This window comes from Grammomys surdaster, unplaced genomic scaffold (genome assembly GCF_004785775.1).
Source record: "Grammomys surdaster isolate TR1022 unplaced genomic scaffold, NIH_TR_1.0 354, whole genome shotgun sequence".
In the NCBI taxonomy this organism is placed as follows: domain Eukaryota; kingdom Metazoa; phylum Chordata; class Mammalia; order Rodentia; family Muridae; genus Grammomys; species Grammomys surdaster.
Genome location: NW_021604773.1, coordinates 762388 through 787214, shown reverse-complemented (window position 1 = coordinate 787214; position 24827 = coordinate 762388).

The following is a 24827-nucleotide window of genomic DNA, read 5'->3' as shown; positions in this document are numbered from 1 at the left end:
TGGCCTGTTAGTTTGCCTATGTTTAAACTTAGGTCAGGTTCTCTAAAATGGAGTCTGAACTTAAAAGATTTGGCATCTCATTACCTGTCCTAGAACATGTAACCATGACACCCCATTGAGAGGGCCATGACAAGTTAGGGACAACACCTGAAGTCCTTCCCCATGCTAATAAAGCATCCCTAACACCTCAGACTGAGTCAAGGGATGTACCCCTGGATCCCACCCAATCCTCAAATGCTTATAAAGTCCCTATCAGCACGGAATAAAGTGCACGAGTTATTTCACTACGAATAGCCTGAGGGTGGCTGTTTTATTGAGCTGTAACTCTCTAGGTAAGAGTTTTCTCTCCCAAAGCATCCATTGTTGGACCTCAGCCCCACCCAGCAGGCCAGGCTTGCTCCTCCTGCTGCTGTTTGCTGTCTTAGTGGCTCTGGCTCTGGCTTCTGGCTGTCCACAGCATCTTGTTGCTATGGCTGCCACTAATACGGAGTCTGCAACAGTAGAGAAAGCGATCTGGCTGCCTGCCCTGCCTAGGTTTCCCCTCAGAGAGTTGTACTTCTTTGGCTGTTCAGGTCAGTCCTGAGTCCCAGAGAACTCATTCTGCCCAGGCTACAGATCCTCGGATTTTGTGCATTCTGTCTCTCTGGAGTGCCACTGGCATCCCAGCAGTGAGGCAGACATGCAGCCCGACACTGGGGGGTTGAACTCAGGTTCTCTGCCAAAAGCAACAAATGCTCAGAGAGCAAGGAGGTCTATCTCTAACCCCTGGCCTGAAGAATCTCTTGATCCTGCCCCTGCCTCCTGCCTGCTGGAATTACAGGCTTTTACTTTCATATCTGGCAAAGATGAGCTGTTACACTCTTAAGGAGAATCTGGCAGCATGACTACGAGAACCAGCGTTCTATCCTGACACAGAGTGTCAGGGGTGAATCTCATAAACACTAAGACTCAGAAAGCTGAACTTGTATGATAAAACGTTTCCTGGGGAGAGGCAACACACTCATCTGTCCACCCCAGATAGCTATCTATTACAGACCAAAGTACAGATACTACCAAAGTCCAACTTAGTGAACCATGAATGTTACTGGAATTACTTACAGGGCCATAGGTGAGAGGTTACTTACAGGAGGAGAATTACTCAAAGACAGCTATATCACCAAAGCCCACGCCAGCATGAATGACAGGTCACAAAAGCTGGGACCCTAGAGCACACTGCACAACCTGCAGGCAGCTCAATACATTGGTCTAAACCTCTTCCAGGCACCTCTGATGGTTTCTGCCTCTTCCAAACAGTTGGTCTCTCTGAGTCTTCTTTTAGTACTCTGGGAGGGAAGGGCCTACTGAATCTGGCCAGCTTCAGGGACTTCCTGAAGCTATTTTAAGTTGTTTCCATCCAGGGTGAAATGTTTCAATCTCTGAGGAAACTGTTATACAACAGAGTTATGTGTGAGAGTATTTACAGGCAGATTGCATTTATATTCAGTACTTGTGGTAGTTTGAATGAAAATGCACCCCCCCCCAACCCAAATGGGGTAGCACTACTAGGAGGTGTGGCCTTGCTGGAATTGGTGTGTCACTGGGGCTGGGCTTCCAGGTCCCTAAAAGCCCAAGCTAGACCCAGTGTTTCTTTCTGCTGCCTGTTGAGCCATAGGTAGAACACTCCAGCATCATGTTCCCATGTTTCTACCATGATGGCAATGGACTAACCGTCTGATCTGTAAGCCAGTCCCCAATTAAATGTTTTTTCTTTATGCTGGATGATGGTGGTACATACCTTTAATCCCAACAGGCAAAGGCAGGAGGATTTCTGAACTCAAGGCCAGCCTGGTTATGGAATGAGTTCTAGGATAGCCAGAGCTACACAATGAAACCTTGTCTTAAAAACAAACAAAAAAAGTTTTCCTTTGTGAGAGTTGCCATGACTATGGTGCCCCTTCACAGCAATAAAACCCTAGCACAGTACTAAAACAGGCAAAATGAATCCGCAGTAATGGACGCTGTGACTAGCATAAGAGGTCTCACTGACTGTGGAGAGAAGGGAGAGGAAGGAGACAGTCTCAAAAGACATCTGAGAGATGGCCTAACACTGTTCCTTTTATTTCCAGGCTAGGACGGTTGGACATGTACACCGGTAATCCCACTACTTGAGAGGTTAAGGCAGGAAGATCAGGAGTTGAAGGCCAGTGTCGGCTACATAGTGAATCTGAGGTAGCCTTTGCTACAAAATACTCCATCTCAAACAAAATAAAGCCGAGTGGTAAAAAGCCTGTTAACTCCAACGTCTGCAGGGGCTGAGGGAAGAAGACTGAAAATTCAACCCTGAAAGAACTATATACACCTGAGCAGCCTGAACAAACTTGGTGAAATTCTGCCTCGAAAAACAAAAAGCTCTCTCAGTGGTAGAGAGCTTGCTCTTACCTCTCCTGGACCAGAAAGCAAATCCGCAAACAAGCAAGCTGAGATCTGTGCTTTACTCAAATTCGCATCATTTAAATTTATCTCATCTTCCTTCCTTCTCTCTTTTGCTTTCTGAGGCAGTATTTCGCTGTATTTCCTGTGCTGCCTGCGAGTAACTCATTTCACAGATCAATCTGGCCTTAATCTCTTCCAATCCTCCAGCCTCTCCCTCTTAAGTGCTGGGATTAGGCCACGCCCGGCTAATTTTACAAATTTATAGAAATAGGTTCATCGTGAATCTTTCCAACAAAATTTGGCGTACTGTACACTAGATGTCTTGAGTCCTTCCTCGGGAGCTGTGATTCTATTGTGATTGTGAGCACCTCTGGCTTCTTGTTCCTTCCTCGTCGTTGGCTGCCTTTCTGGCCAGTGGAGGAAGATGCCATCGTTCGCAGAATTCTCCCGCAGCTTCGGCGCGAGAAGCGGCTTTCTCGGCTCAGCTGGTAGACGGCGCTGTAGGATCATCGACCTCTCGCTCACGCTCAGCCCTGGTCCCGACCCTCTCTTTAATTCTCCGGAATAGAGACTATGTCCCAGCATCGCCAATTTTTCTGCAACACTTCTGTGGTCCATCCACCGTCCCCCACCGCCCCTCCACCACCCACCCCCGCCTGCCACCATCCATTTCTGCAATTCGTGTCCAGACCTGAAGCTGCGTTTGGTTCCTAGCATTCTGGTGGAAGTGACCTCCAGCTATTCGGGCCTCCAAGGCCATGCTTGGGAAATCTTGATAGAGATCCAACTCGGCAGCCCGCTCTTGTCTCTGTCAGCTAATTGTTTAGTCGGATGTTTGTTTATCCTGGAGTGGAGGGGGGCCGGGTGCGCGGGGGTGGCTGCCCCCAGGGAAGCCTGCTTCCTGTGGTTGGCTTACTCAGCTACCATTCGCCTGCTTAAGCCCTGGAAAGAATAGCAGAGCTGGGAAGGCCCTGCCCTATGGTGCCTTCACCCAACAACAACAACAAAACACTTCCTGAGCCCTCTCCCTTGTGGTTAGACCTGCTGGTGACATCTATGGTGATGGTGGGAGTGCTAGACTTGCGCTCTTAAGCCATAGGAAAGACCTTCTCCGTGTGTGTGTGTGTGTGTGTGTGTGTGTGTGTGTGTGTGTGTGTGTGTGACCCAGGGTGGCCCAGGAGCTTTGGAATATTAGAGGGGCCGGCTCCCTGACCCAGCTTGAGAGACATCTGAAACCATAAAAGTGAGCAGACGAGGACTTTTGCCTTTTTGACTACCGTTAAATTGAATGCCAGTTTTTGTTTCGTATTCAATTAATTACTCATTAATATCTATTTATATTTGGCTTGTTATTATTATTGGTTAAACCAGAGTCCATGCAACCTGTTCTGGCCTGGAACTAACAATGTAGCCAAGGTTAACCTTGAACTTCTGATCCCCCTGCCTCTACCTCCAAAGGGCTGTGATTACGAGAGTATAAGTGTGTGCCATCACACCCGGTTTATGTGGTGCTCAGCACAGGCTAGATAGGCACTCTAGTAGCTGAACTACAACCCTTGCCTAGTGTTCTCATTTGTTAAAGCTACAGGATCAGGCTATTCTGAGGGAGTGACTTCAGCCTGAGGCATGAAGAAGAAAAGGTGACAGACTTCAAAAAGGAGAAACCTGAGCTCAGAGTGAGATACTGTCTGTTCACCTATTTCCTAAGAGTGGGTTTGGTAGGGTTTTGTTTTTATTTTATGTGAATGAGGGGTTTGCCTGCATGTATATCTGTGTACCAACTCGGGCTTGGTACCAGTGGAGGCTAGAAGAGGGCATCAGAGCTTCTGGAACTGTAGTTACAGATGGTTGTGAACCACCACGTAGGTGTTAGACATCAAACTCAGGTCCTCTGGAAGAGCATCCGGTGCTCTTAAGGACCACACCATTTCTCTGCCTTGCAAGGATGTTGTAGTTTTGGACTCTGTTGTGGTAATGCATGCACTCATGTAAGAAATAGGATTCTTTTTCTATCCAAAGTAGTTAGTCCAGCAAAGGTCCATTTTTCCTGAAACTTCCTCTTTCCCTTTACCTAGGTAATTAGCCAGCCAATCATGTCAAGTTGAGAATCTGAGTTGTCATCAATAAGATAAGACAAAACCACCACCTCCATCAAGAATAAAAACAAAAGCCATCTCAGCCATGTATGTTCAGTAGTTGAGTTTGGGTTTTGGTGCACTCACACGTGCACACGCGCGCGCACACACACACTCTTACAGAAATTTATTTTTACAGGCATGGGTGTTTCTGTGTGCATATGTCTATGCAGTTTCTGGGGAGACCAGAAGAGGGCATCAGTTTCCCTGGAACTGGAATTTCAGGGAGTTGTGAGACCTCTGACCCATGTTTACACCTCCCTGCAAGCACTGCGTTTGCAAAACAATAATAGTAATAATAATAAATTGTCTTGCTGAGTTATTTTTGCTTTGTTCTTGCAGAGGCAGAGGGCTATCACACATTCAATTCCAGTCTGAGCCACATAGTAAATTCCAGGGCAGCCTGGGAGAGCTAGTGAGAAAAATGTCAATGGAAATTATCTTTAGCTAGGCAGGGTGGCACATGCTTTTAATCCCAGCACTCAGGAGGCAGAGGGGTGGATCTCTGAGTTCGAGGCCAGCCTGGTCTAGAAAGCAAGTCCCAGGACAGGGAGGGCTACACAGAGAAACCCTGTCTCAAAAAAAAAAAAAAACAAAAAAAGTTAACTTTAATTTACGCCAGACACTTTGCTCAGGATGAAACCTAGTGCCTTGTGTATGTATGTGAGCATTCTACAAATGACTTCTGTCCTCAGCCCCAAGTAATGATATTTAGACCAGACTGGCGAAGAACCCACTTTTAACTGTTCAGTACACACCACCAGAACCTGCCCTCCTAACAAACTTTACTGAGAGGTTTCATCTGTTGGGGTGTTTGAAAATTTGGGCACATGTAACTTTATTTAGCAATGCTTACTGAGTACTCAATACGTGAACGTCATTTCCTTACAGCCCACCCTCATTTAGAGTCAAAGTAGTCCTCCTCCCTTAAGTTCCTTTTTGCTTTCTGATGTTTCAGTTACCGGTGGCCAGGAGGGAGGTATAAATAAGAGATCATATCCGTATTTTTCTCATTACTGTGTAACACAATCATAGTTTTCTGTTATTAATCCTTTGCTAAAAGTAATTCATCAGCCATTATAGATAATAATATACAGGGGAAATCGCCCACATCGAGAATCCCACTGTGAATCGTGGCCGTAGGGACTAATATACCTCATCCGATTCTCCAAGCGACCCTTTTGAGTTCAGTATTGCTATCCCACTTTTCAGATGAAAAGGCTGGAAAGAAGTGCATGTTGAATCGGAAACACGTGCTTCCTTCATGGATCCCATACACTTTTAGGCGCCGGGAAAGCCTGTCTTTCACAATCCATTCTTCTGGAGGGCTCCCAGAGGAATACAGGGTTAGAGGGGAGCCCTCGCACATCACCATTTCCCCTGCAAGGGCTCAAAGTGACATGTGGTTTGCTGTCATCTGCCCGATGCGGACCTGGAAGCTAGGGCTGCAATACAGGGCCTGTCCTCCCTCTGCCCGGGACCAAGCACTGGGTGAAATCACCAGTAACTTGTATCAACCCGCCTGGCTCACAGGTTTTTCTTCAGCGCCCGGGAAAGAGCACGTGCCCCCTGTCCCCGCCCACTCTTCCGGGGCTGGCCAACGGCGAGCATGGATTGGGCTGCGGAGGACCACGCCCCCTTGCCGTGTCCAATCGGCTCCCTCGCTGAGTACGCTCCCTCCTTCACAGCCCCGCCTCGCCACCCCACGTTACGTCTGTCCCTCTCTCCCCCCCACCTCCGTTATCCCGAAGCTGCAGCTCGACTAGGCGAACCCACCTCCCTCTGCCTCCCATTGGCTACTGAGGTCCCGCGCGAGCGGGATGGAGCCCTAAGTCTCCGCCCCCATGAGCCGGGCCATGCCGCTCAGTGCTGGCTTTCTCCAGGAGCCGGCGCGGTGTGGGGAGGGGCGGCGGGAATCTGCTGCCTGGAGCGCGCAAGGCCGTGCGCGCCCCTGGCGGGCCCCTCCCTCCCTTCGGCGGCTTCGCAGGCTGCGGCCGTCTGTGCGCACGCGCACTAAGCCCACCCCGCGCCCTCCTGTGCCAGTTCGCGGGTGTCCTCGCGCTGTGTGAATCTGGCGCCGCAGCCGCTGGGGTAGCGGCGTTTTCCTCAGGCGCGCACGCGCACTCGCGCCCTCAGTGTCCGCGCGTGCCTGTCCTCCCGGGCCACTGTCCCCGCGGTGCGCTTGGCCCTGTGGGCCGTTATCCGCCTCCCAACCCCCGCCCCAGCGCCTCTCGCCCCTCAGAAACGCACGCGCACTTGCGAGAGGCTCTCCAGCACGCGCACGGCCGCGGCGGCCGCAGGAAGGAGGCGACAACGCCGCTGCCGCCGCCGCCGCCGCCGCCGCCGCCATTGCGCGGGAGGGAGGGAGCGAGCGAGGCTGGTCCGCCCTCCCCCAGGTTCCCGCCCCTCCCCCCTTCCCCTCCCCGCCCCCCGCCCCGAGGGAGAGCCGCGGCGCGGCGGGAGGAGGAGGTGGAGGAGGCGGAGGAGGGAGCCCGCGAGGGAGGGTCCGCCCGGCCCCCCGCCGCCGGAGCCGCCACCGCCGCCTCAGCCGCCTCAGGAACGAGTCGCTAGGGGAACATGGCGCCGGGCCCGCCGTCGCTGCGGCCGGGATCGCGGAGGCCGGGGCCGCGCTGAGGGCGCCCCCGAGGCTGGTAAGTGTCTCGTAGCTGGCGGAGGGGAATGTGGGGACGGGCGAGGCGCCGGGCGCCGCCCCGCTGCGGGATCCAAGGGTGGGGGGAAAGGCGGGGACCGCGGGGCCCGGAGCCCGCGAACAATGGAGGAGCCGTAGGGGGAGGGGAGGGAGCGCCCCCCCAGCGCCCCGCGGTCCCCGCGTCCCGGCCGCTGCATGCCCGGGCCCGGCCCGTGCGGCCCGCCTTGCCCTTCCTATTCGCCACTGTCCCCGCAGCCCTGCAATCCCGGCGTCTGCCTCCACACACGCCCCACCACGACCCGATGGGGGATCTCGGTGTCTCTCAGCTTGCACTCGAGATACCCGAGTCCCAATTCTGAGTCGTGGTCTCCTTTCCCACTTTCCCCCGACCCCTAGTCATACCCTTCGCCACCTTCTGGAGTTGGCGGTACTCCTGGGACAACCTACCTTCTCATTGACCCCTCCATGCCCCTTCTGGCGCTCACTTCGGACATCCATGGCCCTTCTACCTCACCTGTTTTCTGCTAGCATCACTTTTGGGGGAAAGTCCCCATCCTCCTTCTTTGGCCTATCTGCTGTTATTATCCCCGCCTTAGAACATCTTGCATCCCCAGGAGCTGTCCCTTTAGGACCTGCGGTTCCACCTCCGTGGAGAGCCATACTAGATGTCTGTTGATGTAGGCACTGCTCTGCTGCCCTCTCCGACTTTGCTCTGGACATAATTCCTCCTCCCATTTGGGCCCAACTGCCCCACATTTTTGCCCTAGCCGCAACACTGAACCTTCTGCACCTCCTTGGGATGCCCCTAGGCTGCTTCTCCTACCGTTCGTTCTCAGATTTAAATTCTCCTTGCTCGCTTCCTTCCCTTCTCAGTGTTTGCTCCCGTTTTGCCATTCAGACCCTGTCCTCTTTTACAGACCCTTCTGCCTGCCAATTCTGCCCCTGTGCAGGCGCTCTGATCTTGCATGCACTCCCCTGTGGTGCCTGGCCTTTTGCCTCTTCTTTTGCCCCCTTTTCTGTCCCTTAGGGTGTCTCATATTTGCCATTCCCTTTAGCAGACCTCTGCCCTCACCCTGACTCCACTCAGTTGTACTCTTTTTGCTCCTCTACTCTCGTTGAGTTTCTTCTCTTTCCCACCTTTATTTCAGTGTGTCTCTGCTCTGCTTCATTCATTTTCTCCCTCTCCAGTAAGTTCATCTACACCTAGGACTTGCTCCTGGTGTGCCTCTGCACTTCAGGTGACTCTGACCCCGACCCTTTACACTGCCCATCCTGCCCTTTTTTCTGCAGGCTTTCCCCTTCATTCTCTTTATTTGGTGTCCTTTGCTTACAGCGCCCTTTTGGAGCTGTCCATTTGTCTGCGTATTTTTGAACCGTTTTAAACTTTACTGTTGCTGTCCCTGACAAAGTGATCATCTTCAACATTGATTTTTCTGTGTCCTACCTTTGGTCCCTCTTAATTCCAAGCCCTCCATCCCCCATTCAGCCTTTCACTGGACTTTTTTCCTTCGTTTGATGACGCTGTCTTGCTCTGCTTCTCATCTCCTTTCAAGTCGCCGTAGCTCTAACCTGAAGGTGTCATTTCTTTCTTATTATTTCTGTCTCCCCTTTCTTGGAGCCCACAGATTGTTGTATAGACGCTCATTTTCTTTTGATACCTGTCCCCCAGTTCCTTTCCTTTTGCTTCTTGTCTTTCTCCCTCGTGGCTTTCTGCCTTTTTCCTCATACCCCGTCAGGCTCCCTCTCTAATACTTAACTCATATCACTCCTGCTTCTCAGGGTTCCCCATCCGTTGTCAACAAGTTCTCCATTGAGGACATCCCTCTGTCTTAGGTCTATCTTTTACCTGTTATGCATCTCTCAGCATTTGCCAGAGTAGGTTGAGCCGAGGTACTCTAGGCACTGATCCAGGCTGCAGATTCTCTGTGGAGTCCTGAGTGTTTTGAATTTTATCCTCAAAAGTCCTCCTGAAATCTGTTACAGAGGTAAAGATTGATTGGTTGCAGCTCTCTACAGTCTGGGAGTGTCTCCCCATTTCTCTGATTTGTAACAAGGTTAGTGATGGTGGGTAGAATTCATCTATTGCCCCGTTCATTTTCCCTTTGCTTCCTCTCTGGGCCTCACAGCTTTGTGCCCTTGGGAAAGGGGATGCAGCTGCTCCTGACTCTTCTTACTGCCCTCCTTGCCTCTCTGAGCAGTTGTAGACAGTTGTACTCTCTACACTCTTCCATCTCTGCCCCACATACCAGAACACCCACCCCACCCCATCCCCGGAAGAATTAAGAGGAATGTTTTTTTCTCTTTTTTTTTTTTTTCCATCAGCTGAAAAGTCATATTCTTGTTTTAGTCCAGGCTAGGGAAATGCCAGTTCTCAAATTTTGCAGGTCCCAGGGGGTGCTGTGGCCACACTTGGTGTTTATGGGCTCCAGCCTTCAGGAGCAGTAGTCTTGCCTTCTCTCCTGGCCTTTGGTTAGTGCTGTGACCTTGGGTGTCGACCTAGACCCAATGGGTTTCTTCCTTCTTCACCTATGCCCCTGGAAGGCTCCAGCTTTGTGGTCTTCAAAATGGTGAGAGCTGGGGTTTGGAAAGCATTTTGTGGTTGTTGTTGAAAGGAAGAGTGCCAAGTGTCACTCAGATTTCTGCCCTCTGGTAGAGCCTCCACTTCCAGCCACAGGAGCCCAGTGCCTCTGGGCAGATCCATGCTGCCTATGCAGGGAACCAGTTCTGACATCCCCCAGACTTTAGGATGGGTAGAGTTAGAGAGGGCTGCCAAGAACTGACTGATAGAAGTGTATTTGGGATTTTTGTCTGTGAACTGTGCTTGTCCTACTTTTTCTAACCCTGTGTTCCTCAAGTTCCTCAATGATTTTGTGGTGGGGGTTCAGGAAATTCAGAAGTAGAGGTAGCTTTTTACAAAAGAGCTATCTGACCATATTCTTTAACTTGGGAGGGGAGGATCTTTGGTGTGTTGTAGGTTTATTTATTTATTTCTTGAGTAAATCTAAATCAAAAGCCTGTTGTTGTTGTTGTTGTTGTTATCATTGTTGTTTTCTTCCCTGTGGCCTAGGGCAATTGCACATTAAGACAGCTATTCAGCTGTGAAGGCACATTTACTGGAAGGACTTTCTTTCTTAACTGAGCTATGATCAGACTGTTTATTTCAGCACCTGCTTAGAAATAGTTCTGTGTGAACAAATTCAAAATAAAAAATCTTCACTGTCATCTACAGAATTAGATCATTGACTCATCCAATGTTAGGGTATTTGTATACAAGAACATGGGGGAGGGTGCATAGCAGATCTTTGTGCCTCTCCTAGCTTTATAGGACGGTAGATTTTCTGGGTTTGGGTCTTGTTGCTTTTTCTTGTCAGTTCTGTATTGTGCAGTTGGAAGTTGGTGTCTTGACCATTGTTGCTAGGCTTGTTCTGCCACTGAGCCATAGGACTTTAAGCTCTGAGAAGAACAGTGGGGATTCTGATGCTTGTGTGGCACTTTGGTTTGATTCTAATGGTGGTGTTTCTTTGGCCTCATGTCACAGTCTCCTGTATTTATTTTAGAGTTTGTGTTCTTTGAGTCAGTACAAACAGTTGTCATATTTTTCATTCTTAATGTGGAGGTGACACCTATTTAAGAATAGAAAAAACTGTGTGCAACACCACTACAACATGTATTCCCAGAGTCTTCCTATTCCTAACACTGGCAGCCTAAAAAGTTCTGCATCTATGCTGAGTTCACATAATAGGAAGATGAGCGACAGAAAGAACAAAGAGCTGTTTTTCCTTCTAAGCTGGGAACTAATGTTTCAGGACTGTCAGATTTCTCTGATGGTAGTGGAGGCTCCAATCCCGGAATTGACATTTGCTTTCGTGATGAAATTGGGTGCTACAGAAATGTGAGGTGGTAGCCTTGGCCTTATGGAACAGTTCCTTTGCCAGTTGGGGCGGAGTTTGAAGCAAGAGACGCAGCAGACGACTTTTTTCAATGCACTAGCATGTCTTCAAGGGCTCTTAGCCTGTCTAGATTTTTAGAACTAGTTCAGTGAGAGTCCTTTCTTAGCCCCTCCCCCTTTTAAAAACTAACCTTTCTTTGTGCTCATGTCTCCTTTTCCTTGACCATCACCTTTTTTTAATTGGCTTGATGATGCCTTAGGACAAGTAACAAGTCAGAAACTCTTATTCTTCTTCATACCAGACAGATTGGTGCAGGTGTCTGGCCTGAATAGTGAGAGACTTTTGGAAAAGAACAGTTGGAAAGGATGTGGGTTGCATAGTGGACGGTTGTAGCCTCATGGCTATGTATGTGGTCCGTCTTCAGAGACAATACAGGAGATTAGATTATTATAGCTAGAGGTGGGCAAGGTATGTAGGGACTCTGCTGCAGCCTAAGCTAGATTGCTTTGCCAACCTTGGTCTGATGTGGTCTCTTGAAAGGTGGTCTCTTGCAGGCCTTTCTTGTGATTTCATGGGACTGTTATCATTTGCCACCTGGCAATCTAAACAGTGTCATTTGTTCATTTACTTTTGTTTTTTTGAGACAGGATCTCACATAGCTCAGGCAGTCCTTTATCTGGATATACCTGAGGGTAGCTTTCGAATCATCTCTCTGCTTCTGTCTCCAAAAAATTCTGGGATTGTAGGTATGTACTACCACATCTGTTATAATTTATCCAATCCATGTGACTTTTGATCAGTCATTTATTTCACTGATTTAAATTTTCTACCTTTCACAAACCCTAAAGATTATTTGCCTGTAGATGGAAGGTGACTAGCAGAAATACCACCTTGGGCCCTAGAGTTTTGTGGAATCTAGTCTAGAATATCAGTGCGGCCTTTGCAGGTGGGAAAGTGAAAGGTTTGCCTGAGTTCATGAGGTAGGCTTCTACAGATCCTGCCTTCTGTCAAGGCCATATCCTAATTAATTAGGATTGGGGACAGCTTGCTTCTCCACTGGGCTGGATATTTCTGTCTAAAGTCTGAAGTCCAGCCCTGATGGTAGACTCCATTCAATAGAACAAACTGTTGGAAGAGCTGGGGTTAGTACCTAGGGCTGTGCTAGGACCCCCCTCATGTCCTTGTCATGAGAGGGCTTTTCCTGGGCTTCCTTGGATACTTTTTTCCAATGGAAAATAAATACTGCCACTTTTTAAGCCTTTCATATGGAAATTAGTTTATAACATGGGCTCAGGATGGGGGGGGGTACTCTCCAGATTGTATTAGCTACATAACTCAGCTTACACCTCTTTTATAAAGTGGTAGGGAGTTTTTCAAGCTGAGTCATTGTTGACCTAGGCTCTCAAATAGCAATGGTCTGAATAGTACTTGAATTGCTGGTATTAAGAAGTGCAAACAAATCATTTGTGTTCATCTTCCCAAAAGTTTATTTCTATTTAACTTTTAATGCAATACTTTATCAGACTATCTATAAAGAATTCTTGAAAATAAATGGGCCCCTGTCAATGTGACTTTCATTTATGGACATGTCTGATATTGAACACCACTGAATTTAAAGGAGAACTTCAGCCATGAAGCATCATTACAAGAATATAATACTTGTTTTTGCTGGAAATAGCCAACTTGCCTAACTCCTTCACACACACACACACAAACACACACACACACACACACACACACCCCAGTGAATGGAGTACTGCTGTGTTACGGACTCTGCAGCAGTTGTGACTTGTGCATGTTCTCTTCTTGGGGCCTGCCCTCTTCCTGGTCACTGTAGTTAAGTTGAGCCATTAACAGAAAGCTTTCCATGCTGTAAAGACATACCGACAAAGCCGAGCACAATGGTCACACCAGTCATCTTGGTGCCAGAGAGGTGGAGGGAGGAGGAGATGGTATTCAGGGAAATCCTCAGCTACTTACTGAGTTCAAGGCCAGCCTGGGCTACAAGAGATCTTGTTTCAAACACACCCCCCCCAAAAAAAAAAAAAAAAAAAAAACAAAAAACCAACTAGAAAAAACTGCTGAGGAAACTCCTCTCCTGACCCTTTGACTTATCAGCTCTGTGATTTGGGAAAGTTGTGTTTCCTTCTTGCAGAATGAAGGGATTGTATCAGATGGCTCCTACTCTGCCATATTGTGTAGCCAACATATTGAGAAATTTGGGCATTTCTGTTCCAGATTCAAATCCAGATGTCACAAAATTAGATAAAATTAAGTTTGCCTAACAGAAAGAAGGTACAAATGTTTGACCAAGTATTGACTGCTTAACTCCATGTTTTTTTTTTTAGAGTGAGTCTTAGGTGCTGGGGAAGAACCGAGGAACACATGCTCTTGGGCACGTGCTCCGTCGCTGACTCACAGCCCCAGCCAGCATTTACTCTTGAGAATATTTTTAGGCAACTGGAAATGTATATAGAGAGACTACTGCCATAATTTGTTGACTTACAGCTAAAAAATAAAAATTATGAGGTGGCTGTGTAGACTCAGTGGTAGTCTTTGTCTAGCATGCATCTGGTCCTGGGTTCCATTTCTAGCATAGCAGTCAGCTAATGTAAAACATTAAAAAGTACATAGAAATTCAGGTGTTTGGGTTGAAAACAGTGTTCCTTAGATTTGTTTCGTTGCTGACTATAATTACTACATTTATTCATTTTTTATGTGTGTGTGTGTGTGTACACACATGTACATACTGTGCCTGCTCATGCCATGGTACATATATGGAAGTCGGGACAACTTATGAGAGTCAGTTCTCTTCTTCTGCCATGTGCGACTTGGGGATTGAACTTCGAACTTCGTCAAACTCAGGTTGTCAGATTTGGCAGCAAGTTCCATCATCCACTGAGCCATCTTGCTAGCCCAGGTCACTATTAATTATTTAGTAACTCTGAGTTGCAATTGGAAAACAAGGCCAGGGTTAGAGTATGTTAGTCAGCTGTAGCTAGTGTATAGCCTTCCCTCGTACAGAAGACTGATTTAAGACTATATCCTTGCAGAGGACCCCGGTTCTATTACCAGCATCCACATGATAGCACATAACCATTTTTAACTCAGTTCCAGGGATCCAGTGCCCTCTTCTGGCCTCAGTAGACACCAGACACACATGGTACACAAACATACATGCAGGCAAAACTCCCATACACAGAAGATGAAAATTAAGGAAAAAATACATATGCAATTGCATTGAATATTTTCCTATCTCCATTTAAATGAAAGGTCAAAATCATTGATTTATCTCTTGGAGCCTGTGTTAGGTGTGAGACAAAAGAAAATGATCGCTATTAATTGACATAGGTAATTAAAGAGAACTCTTTGTTCAGTAACGTTGATTGTATACAAATGAAAGTTAGTGCTGCATTAACACAAGATTATTGGAGTCTTGAAATCTGTCTTCAGCAGAATGGCTCAGAGCAAGAGGACCACCTGGGGTGGGGGTGGGACAGGATCCTGATACTGGAGAGTGACACCACTTCCTTTCTTCTCAGAACTGCCTATTAAGGTAGCAGAGGAAGGTGTGGACTCTGGTCTTGGTGATCATCTTCTCCATGGCTAGAAATCCTGGTGTGTCTTTTTAATGTTGGTGGGCTCTAAGAAATGTCTCCCTCTGACTGATCAATTGAATGCAGATAAAAACCTTCCTGAAAAATGAAAAAGGGAGGAAGGTTTCTGATTGTTGCAGGAGTGAGCCCCAGCTGTTGTCGTGTGCCCAGTATTAAGCTGCTAAGACTGGAAAATGGCTGTAGTCGCTTTTGGATTTGTATGTGTTGATAAGAAATACCCCTTGTACACAGATCTTTGTAAGTTGTTGTTGTTATTATTATTATTACTTTTTGGGGTGGTGGTCTTGAGAGTACTTACATATATGTGCTCCACAGCCTGATGACTGTGGAGCACAGTGGTATTTGATTGGTTCTCCAGAACTAGAGGTATAAGAGTGTATAAGCCTCTTATATGGGTACTGGAAACTGAACCCAGAGCTTCTGCAAGAGTAGCAAGTGTTCTTAACTACTGGCCCCAGCAAATGGTATATAAATTGATATGTATATATAATACACACACACACAGATTTTTTTTTTTTTTTAATTTAAGGTCTCACTGTAGTCCTGGCTAACCTGAAACATATTTTGGTAGAATTTGGTAGCTTTGAGCACACAGCGACCCTTCTCTCTTGGCTTTCTGGATGCTGGAATTTAAAGGTGTGTGTCACTATGCCAGCCATTCAGGCACAATTTTAAGAGTTATGAATTATGCAGTCATGGATGTATATACAGTTACCTGTTTAATTAATTAGCTAAGTAATTATGGTTTTTTGAGTCAGATTCTCTGTGTAGTTTTGGCTGTCCTAGAACTCACTCTATAGACCAGACTGGTCTTCAACTCAAAGATCCACCTGCCTCTGCCTCCACAGTGCTGCCACCACCACCACCCTAATAATTAATTAATTTTGAGGCAAGGATCTCAGTATGTAGCTTGGCTAGCCTCCCAGTCCAGAAGCCCTCTGAATTTTGGGATTACTAGCATGCACCTCCACATTGGGTTATTTGCACTATCAGTATAGACTAAGAAACAGCGATACAAACCATGATCCTATATGAACACATTGAGTATTGTGATATTTATAAACTTTTTTTTTTATTTATAAACTTAAAAGATGAAAATCTAAATGTTTTAACCTTAGGGGAATTATTACTTACGAAAAAGTATGAAGTCATTTTAAAAGTATGTTTTTCAAGAATACTTGACATGGGAAAGTGCATATAAAATTAAGTGTGTGTGTGGGGGGAAGCAGGATGTAGAACTATATCTAGGGTGAATCTACTTAAAACATATATGGGAAAGAGTGGAAGGGAGAACATGCTGAAGTACTATTTGAGCTATCTTTGTTGTAGAATTTGGGGTAAGGACCACTATTTTTCCTGAGTTGTAAATTTTGTGTGTGTGTATTTTAATGATTTATGTGTATGAGTGTTTTACCTTCATATATGTCTGTGTATCACATGCATGCCCAATGCCCAAGGAAGTCAGGAGAGGGCATTAGATCTGAAACTGGAGTTGCAGATGGTTGTGAGCCAATATGTGGGTGCTGGAAACTAAACCTTGGTCATGAGCAAGGTCAGGAAATTCCCTTAATAAAGGCAGGGTTTCACATAACTCTGTTTGTCCTGGAACTTGATGTGTCCATAAGGCTGGGCTCAGACTCACAGATATCTGCCTATCTACCTCTGCGTTAGTTCTGCTGGGATTAAAGCCCAACTGATATGTCTGCATACCCCTTGCCTGCCTGGTCTAAAGATGGTTATAAGCTGCTATGTAGGTGCTGGGAACTGAAACGGTATCATCTAGAAGAACTGCCAGTGCTCTTAGCTACTAAATCATCTCTCCAGCCCCTTTTACTATATATATATGTGTATATATATATCTATAAGTATATTTATATTTAAATATATTCATATTTATATTAAAAATATTATTTTAACAATGGCAGATGGGGGGGGTGCTGTGTATTCATGCCACTATGAATGTATGGTGACTGATACACAGCATTTGGAGTGCATTTTTTCCCCCAGAGAGTTGGAGTTGAGATGGGTTTCTCTGAGTAGTTCCAGCTGTTCTGAAACTCACTTTGTAGACCAGGCTGGCCTTGAACTCAAAAATCTACATGTTTCTTTCTGCCTCCCATTTCTGGGTTTAAGGGCATTTGCCACCAAGTCCAGCTTTTTTTTTTTTTTTTTTTTTTGGTTTTTTTTTTTTTTTATAAGAAAAAAAAGTTAACCAAGTAAATGCACCATATGTTTTTCTGTATAAAATCAAAAGGAAAATTATGTTGAAAAACAAATTAAGGAGATCTTTTGGACTCTAGTCCCTCCAGGGCAGACACTGTTTCTCATAGAGTAATTGAATTAATTATTAACAACAGCCACTGCTTACTTTGTACCAGTGGCTGCCAAGTAAGTCAGTCCTCCTCTCTTTCCTCATAGTCACCCTCTCAAGTGGGGATTATTTCTAGTGGGGAACTGAGGCATATGAGTGAGGGACTGGCCTAAGGCTACCTGGCCAACCATCCTGTGTAAAAAGCTGCTCTGGTCTGTCTTTCTCTTTCCAGAATATTCCACACAAAGTGATCTCTCCCAGAGATGAAGAAAGTCACTTTGATGACTGGCAGTTGGAGCATAGTTCTGCCCAGTAAATCCCCTGTGTGTTCTTGGTTCAAGGAGAAAAAGTCAGGTCAGAGTCAGGAATAGCCATAAGTTTAATTCTGTCTTTTTCACATTTTGGGGTGCTTTAGTGGTGGTTGGTACAGTGAAGAGACAAGGGTCCCACTAGGTGCTCCAGGCTTACTTTGAACTGGAGATCCTCCTGCCTCAGCCTCTGAAGTGTTGGAATTACAGGAATGTGTCACCACATCTAACCTGTGTCTTCTCTTTTTTATGGTCCAAAAATGTGTTTAAAGAGTTAAATTGCCGGGCGGTGTTAGCACATGCCTTTAATCCCAGCACTTGGGAGGCACAGGCAGGCGGATTTCTGAGTTCGAGGCCAGCCTGGTCTACAGAGTGAGTTCCAGGACAGCCAGGGCTACACAAAGAAACCCTGTCTCGAAAAACAAAAACAAAAAAAAAAAAAAAAGAAAGAAAGAAAGAGAAAGAGTTAAGTAATTTATAAGTGACACAGAACTCTAGGGAGGTGAAAATGGATGGCTCTTGAGTTCAGATTCATCTTCAGCAAGCTTCGGAGTTCAGGCCTGCCTGAGCTGAAGATCCTGTTTCAGAAAAAAAAAAAATTACATAGTTTTACTTAATATCTAATCTCTTTAATTCCATCTATTCAAATAATGTACACGGTTAGGAGCTGCTAAGCAGGAAAAGAGAGCAGGCTGGTTCTTTGTAGCTCATGGGTAGGAGAACAGAAGTTTTATTTATTCTTTTACCTCCTCATTCAGCCACTGTTTGGGTGATGAGAAGTTAAGGATGCCAGTTACACATTTTGAGCGTCCTTCTTGCTGAGTATGTGGGCCACTGAGGAACAAAGGCCCCTCTTCCCTTACAGGTAACACAAGGAGCACACTGTTTCTGTACCAGAAAGTACAGATTTGAGAGGCCGGTGGCCTGATTCTTTCTTCCTGATCTTATCTTAAAGAATCAAGTGTGACTAAACATTTCAATGCAAGAATGCATTGACTGGGGCTAAGATTGATTTCATCTGAGGAAAAAAATGTTTTAGGAAGCTGGTTGGGTTTATGTTTCTCTTGAGTAGGGAATAATTTTTGGGCCAGTGTGTAGCTGAGTGGTAGAGGTCTTGCCTTTGCACAGGTCTGATTTCCATTCCTAACACCACAGGGAAGAAAGAATAATTTGGAAATTATATTTACCACATTGGCTTTTATTGTAGCTATTTAACAGAACACCCATATGTACAACAATGCGTTTTTATTGGCGACTAGTTTTTGCTAGTTCCAGAAGACCTGATTGATGAGCAGTGTTGAGGGAGTGTGTGACCAGGAAATTGCAAAGGTTGGGGCTGGGAGTGGAAACATTCCTTTAATCTCTGCATTCAGGAGGCTGAGGGTCTTGAGTTGAGGTTAGCCTGGACTATATAGTTTCTACTTTAAATTAAAAAGGAAAATAAAGGCTGGGTATAAAATTGTATATCTTTACTTCAGTACTGGCAGAGGCAGACAGGCCACTAGGAAATGAGACCCCATTTCAAAAAATAAAGAAAAAACAAATAAGAAAAGACTTTGGGCAGCTCTGCCAGTTTGTTTTGGTCCCACCCAAGACAAGAAGAACCCAGGGCCTCAAGGTTCATACCCGAAGCTCCTTGCATTATTCTTATTTCTAGAGCAGGCCTGACAAATAATCTTGAGTTTAGTGTTTGTTGACTAAAAATGATGAGTGTTTGGGCATGATCATGTCCACCTCTAATCTCAACACATGGCAGGTGGAAGTGGGAGAATTAGAATTCAAGACCAGCCTTGTTTGCATGAGATCCTATCTCAAAAAAAAAAAAAGTGTGGGAAGCAGTCTGGAGAATTAACTCACCTAATAGAGTGTTCACCTATCACACACAAAACCCTAGGTTCTAATGAATAAAAGTGTCAGGCACTTGAGTTTGAGGCTAGCCTGGGCTACAAGAGACCCTGTCTCGTTGTCGTGCCATCCCCTTATCCTTTTAAGGTCTTGAGGAAAAACCTGGAGAGGATGCAGTCTTGATCACTTTGATCCATAGTGAGTATTGGGATTCCTCCAACTGTTGAGAGGTAGGAACATTTTCTCTGCTGTTCTCAGTTATGTGGGGCTGGTTGTTTTTATTGTGAGTTGTATATAAAATGGGCTCAGTACCGATTTTGCCTGCTTAGTCTTGGATCATCATGGACTAAGTGCAAGAGTGACGAGAACTCTGTAAAGTTGAGAAACCCTGGAGCTTGTGGAAGGGAGACTGTAGGAATGTCCTGATAAGCACTGGGTTGCCCCAGGCTGATTTGCCGCTGTCAGTGGAGCGGACCTGCTGCTGAGCTGCTTATCTCTTAGTCTTTGCTGCCGCTCTCTCTGCCCCCAGGTCACGCGACTTTTGGGGTCTTATCAGCAAGGATCTTATGTATGGAGGTGTTAACTCCAGCTCACAGGCCAAGTATCTGTAGTTACTATTTGTTAGACCTTCTAGCCCTAGGCCAGGCCTCAGTCACTTTCTCTTTCTGTAGGCTGTAGCCTGCACAAGACCCAGTCCTTTCCCTCTCACCCTGAATCCCCTTAGGCAAGAGAAACTTCTGGCTACTCAGCTACCTCCTGGGAAGAGCAGAGCAGAGCAGACTGCCCAAGTAACTACTAATAGGGTCTCAGTGCAAATTCAAGCTCTTAATGGTGGGTTTGGGAAGCCTGGAAGAGTGAGTGTCTGCCTGGGTCATGACCTGTGTTCACCAAATGGCTTTGTTAGTGGTGTGATGCCTGGAGTTGCCTCTTACGGACCAACAGAGAAGATGGTGGTGGGAAGTTTACCAAGCACAAGTCCCTGTAGTTTGTTCAGGAAGGGGCTGGGGGAGAAAGTAGGCTCAAGGGTCAGACTAGAAGTAGTATTTCCCAAGAAAGTTGATGGACTTGCATGGACATATGCAGGTGTGTGTTTTTAAGTCTTGCTTTATATGACAGCAGCAAGAATATGCAGTCAGGTACTTAGGAGACTTAGATTCTTGACAGTGTCCCTCCATGTCACCTTAAACAAAACAAATCATTACTATCAGTAACTAACAGGGTGTTATGAGGAGTGTAGGCAGTGGATGAAAGTAACTGCATATAGAAGCATTCACTTAATAGAGATTACTGCTTCCAGAGAGTAAGTATTGGTTGGATGTCATGTGTGAGGTGCGCTTTGCTTGCTTGCTTGCAGAAGCCCAAGGAATCCTGTATCCTGTGTCTTTTCCACTTTTAGTCTCACTGTAGGCCATTGGGGCCACAGGGAAACACTTTGATAGTTGTTTTCCTATGGTTTAAATCTCTCAGGGCTTGGAGCTGGAGAGATGGTTCAGTGGTAAAGAGCACTTGATTTTTTTTTAGGGGCCCCAATGATCTTGCAAGTTCCAGAGGTTGTGTTGTCCTCTTACGGCATCTATAGGCACTGCATGCACATGGTGTATATACAGTAAAAATAAGTCTTAAAACACCAGAACCCTCAGGGCTTCTATGTGATCTGCAGAACCCTTAGCAGTTTGCCCTGCCTTGCCCTTCCTAACTTAGACTTTCCCAGCTAGATGCCTGTCCTCATCCAAGGAGAGGCACCAGGGCTCAAGAGCAGTGTTTCTCTGCTAGTGTCTGGTGAGCTGGCACTTCTTTCTAAAGTGCCCCTCTTAGTCCTTCTGCTGAGTTCCCTGCTCATCCTTTAGCATCTCAGGCGTCCATGTTTTGAGACCTCCAGTGTTTGGATTTTCTCAGCCCTGTTTACAAATTCTAGTAGTGGTTCAGCACATGTTACTTGTTTTAGTACAGTACCATGTTTGTGGGGTTCCATGTCAGTAGTCACAGAGCACCCAGTGCTGTTTCCTTACCCCTGTTCCCAGCTGCCCTGTTACTCTCCTCGGATGCATCCATGTTTTACCAGAGGCTTAGATATGTTGCCGTCTCCTTTTGCATGAATATTGCCATGCTGTGGTTTGTGTCTGTATCTTTTTTGTTTAATGTCTTGGGAGATCATTTCATATTAACCCAGAGGGGTGTTTTTTTGTTTCTTACTGCTTCCTGCTATTTCATTAGACAAGTACATTACTAGTGTGTTTCCAGTTAGTGCTTGGGAGAAAACTTGAATGTGTCATTTGCCATCCAGTAGAACTCTGAGGAGTGGAATGTTTGCTTGCTTGCTTGCTTGCTTGCTTGCTTGCTTGCTTGCTTGCTTTGAGACAGCTTCTCACACCGTCTAGGATGCTATGGAACTGACTGTATAACTGAGGATGATCTTGAACCTCTGATACTCCTTTCTCTATCTTGAGTAGGAGAGTATAGGTGTGTATTGTACTACGATCTACATTGTGCTGCAAATGACATGCAGGGCTTCCTGCATGCTAGGCAGACACTGCATCATCTGAGCTGTACTCCCAGTTCTTTTTATAGTCTATGGACAGTCTTCCCCTACCGTGTGGATTTGCTTGAAGCTCAGAGTAATCCTTGTCTGTCCTCCTGAGTGCTAAGATTACAGTTGTAAACCACTATGCCTGGCTCTCCTTCCTTTGTTCCTTTCCTTCTTTCCTTTTATTTTTTATTTTTTCTTTTATTATTTTTTTTTTCGATTTTTTTTTTTTTTTTTGAGATAGGGTTTCTCTGTGTAGCCCTGGCTGTCCTGGAACTCACTCTGTAGACCAGGCTAGCCTCGAACTCAAAAATCAGCCTGCCTCTGCCTCCCAAGTGCTGGGATTAAAGGCGTGCGCTACCACCGCCCCTTTTTTCTTTTTTTAATTTCTCTTTTTATTTAAGTGCAGGGTCTCTATGTAGTCTTGGCTGTCCTGGAACTCACTATTTAGATCAAGTAGCCCTCAAAGATCTATCTGCCTCTGCTTCTGCCTCCCAAGAGCTGGGACTAAAGGCATGTATACCATGTCTGGCCTGGCTTTCCCTTCTGAAGGTAGGTTTATTTGTTCCTGTTGTTAGCGTTATTTAGTAAAGTACCTGGCATATGAGTGCTTAACTGGGACTGGTTCCTGTTGTTGTTGTTTCCTTGTCAGTATTGGGATTGAACCCAGCATATCATGTGTGCTAGGGTGTCTCCTGAGGCCTGAATGAAGGGTGAAGTATTATGGCTGGGGAAACTGGCACTAGCATCTACCTGGGTGCCTGAGGCCTGCTGCAGTGAACCTCCAGCCTGCAGCACTTGTGCAAGTGCCCTCTCGGCTACCTGCTTAGAGTCCACATGGTTAGAAGGTGTCTGTTAGGATGAAGGAGACTTCACAAAATCCCCTCCTAATACAGCAGTCTGCACAACATCCCTCTCACCTGGGAGCTCACCTAGGGAAAGAACCCCTTTGAGGTTTCATCCAGAGAAACTAGATCCTCCAAGCTGTATATGGATGACTATAATAATAACAACAGCCAGCACTATGCCCTCCCTGTCTGCCAGGCACCATGCACACAACATATATCCTTGTGAACTTGATACTATGTTTGCTCCCATTTCTCAGATGAGGAAGCTGAGGCAGTGTGAATAGGTGGCATAGCTGAAGGGTTTAGGGGCAGGTAAGGACTTGTTTTATTGTTATAGGTTGACAATTGGACCTGCACTGAAGGTGCTCGGGTGGCAAGAGTATACCTTCTTGGTGTTCCTTGATCTGTAGCAGATTTACTTGTTAAAGATTTCCGGAATAACCATCAGCTAATTTCAGTTCTGTCTTCCCTCCTATTTTGTTGTGGGGGACTATTTGGACTTTTTAATGTAGTTTCATTTGAGTGTGGGTGTGTACATGTATTTAACCAGCGTTTTATATAACCGAGGCTGGCCTCAAACTCACTCTATAGCTGAGGCTACACTTGAATTCCTGATCTTTGCCTTTGCCTATCCAGTGTTGCACTTACAGGCATAGATAACTATGCCTGGCTGTTAGGCTTTGTTTTTGGTTTGTTTTTCACATTTAATCTCAGCATACCTTAGCAAAGTTAGAGTCTGTTGCTTATTCATTTCTCTGATACCTCCTTGAAATGTTTGTTTCTTGGGTTTGGGAAAAAGCTATGGTATTTGTGATGTTGCTACAATGCCAGTGGCTTGTGTTATCACCGTACTCTGGAATGTATACTCTTAAGCCTGTCCCCTTATCCCCCTACCTCTGCCTGCATTTTTTTAAGTTTGAATTAGCATCTGGACTTGTTTTATGTGCCAAGGGATTAATCCCAAGACCTTACATAAGCTAGGCAGTTGCTGTGCCATTAGACTATAGACTCATCCCATTGATTTGTTTGACTGATTTTTGTTTTGAAATAGGGTCTCTTTGAGTTGTCTGGTATGACCTTGAATTTATTCTGTAGCTTAAGCAGGCCTTCAACTTCTAATCCTCCTGCCTCAGCTTTCTAAGTAGTTGGTATCACAGGCCTATGCTTGACAGCTTGGGCGTTTTGTAACATAAACCATGTAGTAGTGTACTCTGCATTATCGCCTATCGGGTTTTGCAATATAGCGAGTAGAATAAAGAAGCCAAGATTTAAATTTTATTTAATTTTGACTAACTTGACTATCAAAATGACCAAAGAACTAGCGAATGTGGTATAGTCTAGATGATATATGCACAAAAGACAGCCCTCACCTCTTTTTTTTTGTTTGTTTGTTTTTTTTTGTTTCTTCCTACCTCTCTGTCTTCTTTCCCTTCCTCTCTTCCCTGATTCCAGCTCTGAGAAGGGCTGCTTTCTTATGCCTTTGATTTTTGAGATAAAATCTCTTTGGATAGCTCATATTGGTCTTGAACTCTGAATCATTCTGCCTCAACTTCTGAGTGCTGGGACCACAGGTGTGTGCTTCCATGCCCTGCCTTAACAGCTCTTTTAAAAAACTGTGGACTACTGGGCAGTGGTGTCGCACGCCTTTAATCTCGGCACTTGGGAGACAGAGGCAGGCGGATTTCTGAGTTGGAGGACAGCCTGGTCTACAGAGTGAGTTCCAGGACAGCCAGGGCTATACAGAGAAACCCTGTCTTGAAAAACAAAAAACAAAACAAACAAAAAACCTGTGGACCTATTTGACCATTTACACCAGCAATTACAATGATTTTTGCACAGTGGGATTTTTATTTTCTTACAGTGATGGGTATGGAACTCCCACATGTTGTTAGGTACTCTATCTGAGCCATTCTACAGGGTTTATCTTTGGTCCTAGGAAGTGGACATTGCTTAAGGTTTGGAAGTTTTGGGAGATGAAGGCAGAGTGAGTCTATACAATCGAGGTATGACTAATGCTGGTAAAGTAGAGATGATTATTACCATGCAGTAGATTGCTGCCTTAACAATAAGAGACCTGAAAACCCTGGAATGAGATGAGTCATCCTTCTTGGCCTCCCAGCGTCCCAGGTGAATTGGTAGCATTTTGTTCTGAGGGGTAGTTGAGAGGTCCTCTCAGACTCAGACTTGTGTTGGAGCCTTTAAGAAGGATGAAAAAGGACTTAGCACCAGATCTGAAGAGGCAGAAACGGGTCTTTTTTCTTCTATAGGAGAAACAGCATGTTAGGTC